Source organism: Triticum urartu, chromosome 6A (assembly GCF_056163025.1).
Source record: "Triticum urartu cultivar PI428250 chromosome 6A, HENAU_Tu73, whole genome shotgun sequence".
Taxonomy (NCBI): domain Eukaryota; kingdom Viridiplantae; phylum Streptophyta; class Magnoliopsida; order Poales; family Poaceae; genus Triticum; species Triticum urartu.
This window is the reverse complement of record NC_141878.1, coordinates 120,072,099-120,076,883: the sequence shown is the minus strand read 5'-3', so window position 1 is coordinate 120,076,883 and position 4,785 is coordinate 120,072,099.

Sequence of the window (4,785 nt, the reverse complement as noted above, 5' to 3'; positions counted from 1 at the left end):
ACGACGGCGTGGTGACGGTGTTGGTGAAGAACAATCTCCGCAGGGCTTCGCCTAAGCACTACGAAAACTATGACGGAGGATAAACTAGAGGGGACGGGGTTGTCGGCACACGGCTTGGTGTTTCTTGATGTGTCCTTGGTGCTAGCCCCACCCCTCTATTTATGTGTTGAGCCCTGGGGTCAAAACTTGGAGTAAAAGCCTCCTCAAAGTCGGTTTCACCCGAAAGGCAAGAGTCCTTCTCGGACTCCAGGGCTAGACGCCAGGGTTCCCGGCGTCTACCCCCTAGACGCCAGGGTTCCTGGCGTCTAGCCTTTGGCCTCCGCAAAACTTCCTTTTGCACTTTCCAAAAGCCTCGTGGGCTTTCCCCTTTGGCCCAGATAAAGTGTTCTCATGCCCAAACATTTCGGGAAACATCCGGAACCCCTTCCGGTGAATTCCGGAACCCTTCCGGAGATCAAACACTACTATCCCATATATCAAACTTTATCTCCGGACCATTCCGGAGTTCCTCGTCATGTCCGTGATCTCATCTCGGACTCCGAACAACATTCGGTCATCAACATACATAACTCATATAGTACTATATCGTCAATGAACGTTAAGCATGCGAACCTTACGGGTTCGAGAACTATGTAGACATGACCGAGACACCTCTCTGGTCAATAACCAATAGCGGGACCTGGATGCCCATATTGGCTCCTACATATTCTACGAAGATCTTTATCGGTCAGACCGCATAACAACATACGTTGTTCCCTTTGTCATCGGTATGTTACTTGCCCGAGATTCGATCGTCGGTATCTCAATACCTAGTTCAATCTCGTTACCGGCAAGTCTCTTTACTCGTTCCGTAATACATCATCCCGCAACTAACTCATTAGTTGCAATGCTTGCAAGGCTTATAGTGATGTGCATTACCAAGTGGGCCCAGAGATACCTCTCCGACAATCGGAGTGACAAATCCTAATCTTGAAATACGCCAACCCAAGAAGTACCTTTGGAGACACCTGTAGAGCACCTTTATAATCACCTAGTTACGTTGTGACGTTTGGTGACCCACAAAGTGTTCCTCCGGTAAACGGGAGTTGCATAATCTCATAGTCATAGGAACATGTATAAGTCATGAAGAAAGCAATAGCAACAAACTAAATGATCAAGTGCTAAGCTAACGGAATGGGTCAAGTCAATCACATCATTCTCCTAATGATGTGATCCCGTTAATCAAATGACAACTCATGTATATGGTTAGGAAACTTAACCATCTTTGATCAATGAGCTAGTCAAGTAGAGGCATACTAGTGACACTCTGTTCGTCTATGTATTCACACATGTATTATGTTTCCGGTTAATACAATTCTACCATGAATAATAAACATTTATCATGAAATAAGGAAATAAATAATAACTTCATTATTGCCTCTAGGGCATATTTCCTTCAGACGTCACGGCTGTTTACCAGATTTATATAAAGGTGACAGGGCAACAATTTTTCTAAGTATTGAAGATTGACATGAACAAGTTCAAATCAATCTGGGGCCTAATGTTGGGGATATGATTACTAGAGGTAAACAGGCTAGGAGTGGTTGGGTTAGCTCCATGAAGATGTGAAGATGGTGGCGCTTTACGAAGGCCCAAGGCCCAAAGGCGGGTTAAAGCCTGTAGATGTAAATCGACTTTGTCATGTAACTTGTATTGTAAGTTAGAGGAATAGAGACCGAGCCAGACACATCTATGATCCGGCCTCGGGACTCTGCAAACCGGCGGGTGTCAACCTATGTATATAAACGGACGACCCGGCCGCGGTTTGAGGACAACAGACAACAACTCGAGAGCCAGAAAAAGCGGATTCGCTCCCTGGTCATCGAAACCCTAGCAATACCAATCACAACTAGACGTACGCTTTTACCTTCATCGAAGGGGCCGAACTAATATAAAACTCCTCGTGTCCCCTTGTCCGGTTTAACCCTTTTAAGCTAACCCGTAGCGATGGATCCACGACTAAGTCCTTTCACGAGGACATCTACCGTGACAAACCCACGACAGTGTGGGTATCTTTTTTCAAAATTGCCATAGTTCCCTTCCTATCCATCAGATATAAATTGGACGGCCTATATTGCAGGATGGCGGGCACACCATCATCAACAACTCTATTTTTATAAGAGTAGAGATAAAATATATTATATGTAGTATAACATGTTCATAACCACACCTTATGTATCACCGTTATATATATTCACGCATGCGTCGGTTTAAAACACTATGATAAATACTTCAAATATCTGAATTCACTTTTTATAATGAATCATGATCTCTATTCGTCTTTTACACCCACACAATCCTCTTATCTTTGTAGCTAGCACTAACTTTCTCTCGTGCATGCACACGCTCGCATCCCTCTCACCCTCCCTCAGCATTCTCTAGCTCCATCGCACAAATTTGTCTTTTCACTTGTGTGTGTTGGCCCACGGTGTGTGTTGGCCCCCCAGCTCCTTCTTTACAGCACACATCGATCGATATGCCTCTCTAGCCTGGTGTGCCTACCACAAACACAAGCTTCCCCTCTTCTCTTCTCACTGTCCATGCCTCACTCCCACCACTCTTTTCATCGATCTCGTACTCGCACACTCCTTCCCCCTTGATATAGTATGCCTCTTGCACCACCTCCTAGATGCATCCCTCTCTCTCTCTATCCTTCTCCCCGGGCCTTATTTGCTTCTAACACATACATGCATGTATACCGATCGATCTCCCTACATATACCTAGGTCGACTTTAACTATTTTCCCCCCACCTATCGATCGACGTACCTCACAAGTTATGTCTCTCCTTTCTCTGACAAAGGACGATTGATATTCCTATGTAGTTATGTCTTCTTACCACAGCCATATCGTCCCCCCTCATCATTCGTGCATGCCTCCTGACCCGTCTCTCGCACGCACGTGCACAGACAGGGCAGCCATCCCCTGTCTTATTGATATTGCAGGCGTGCCCTCCGTTTGTCTAGCAAGCCTCTCCCAAACTCCCACCATTTGTTAGAAGCAACTCCACTACCACCCCCTCCAACACTCTAGCTCTGTCTCTCTCCCAACCTTATTCCTCTCCTACACATATGCATGGATGCCGATCGATCTCCCTTAATACATAAGGTAGGCCTCTCTCCTCCTCCACACATATACCAGCCATTGTACCTCTATAATTAATTAGGCCTCCCCCCCCCCCACCACCACCACCACACACCGATAGTCGAGCGCTGTAGGTAGGTATCCATGCCACAGAGATAAACTGCACATGTCCCCTCTCACGTTCCAGTAGGCCAGTCACTCTATATTTTTGACGTGGGCACACACAAATTCGATGGCACTCTTTATCGATCGCGCACGCACACACGCACATCATCCCTCTCTTTGATTCTATGGATACCTCAAGCCGATGATACCTCCACTCTCTTCTCATGGATCACCCCCTCTATATATATGATATATCCAGGACTATTTCACACACATTGCATATCTTACATTTTTTGATTGACCCTCCCCCCCCAAAAAAACACTCACGAACCCACACACTATATCTCTCTACGTTTGTATCTCTCTCACACAACCCCACATAGGTGTTCTACGTACACGAAGAGAATAGGTGCACGTACTCACGCTTTGTGCCCAGCCACACCCGCGCGGGTACACGGTGGAGCTCATTTATGTACAAAAATGGCAGCCCACATGCTAATTTGAACGCGTGTAGCAGTTGTTTACCTACGGAGGCCGTGTACCACGCGTGCACTAAACAAAGTTTGACTTGATGCATTGGCGCGTTATTTTTAAATAAAGTTATATCGCTCAATGGCACGTACACGGAATATAAAACAATTTTTATGGAGAAAAAGGTAGTCCACTCCACACCATACAATGGAGCCTGCGTGCCTGGGCTTGTCTCTCTTCAGAGTATCTCACACAAGGAGGCAGTGGCCTCTCTCTCTCCCATTGTTGTTCACTGATCCGGCCGCATCATGTCCGCTGGTGGAAAGCGAGGATGTGCATCGTTTCTTCGTTCGACGGCGCCGAGGCAGCACGTCCCGATCTGCGGTACCCGCCGTTCTCTCTGACCAAGCTCCGGCACGATAGGGCCTACGCCACCTACTCGCTGCCGCAGTATGGGCAGACCCCGCCTGCTACCGCTCACCTAGCTACATCCCGACCACCCCCGAGTATCCCCTCTGGCCTTGATCCACTACCCGTCTTCCCACGTCGCTGCATGTGGATCTTCCATAGTTCTTTGCCCAAAACGTAGCTCGTTCGGCATACTTTCCATATTGCAATATCGTCCTCACACCGTTCTAGACAAACACAATCGTGTTTTTATCTTCCCTTAGGACAAGGAATGTGCTTCTTTTTTGTCGTCGTATGTGTCATCAACTGTTATTGGCCAGTAATTGTTTCCTTTCTACATCTTTTTGCAAATAGGGTTATCCATTTCACCTCGTTGCTATTGCGACCTTTTGGTGAACTGCACAAATCACTTTTTTCTTAAGAGTGTTTTGTGCAGTTGTACTAAAATGTCACACGGGCAACGTCTCTACATTTCAGTGCGACTGCACAAAGGGAGATTGGTTTTTCTCTATCCTCCTCATCCAACTCCGATCCTAATCTTCTCCAACTATTTGCTTAATCTTCTCCAACTAGTTAGTCTTAAGATAGAATGCAAAGGTGACCGGCTTCTATTTGTGTGTTTATTGTTTCATCAGCAGTCCTCTATTATCGTAATCACACTTAATATCTTTGGAATAGGG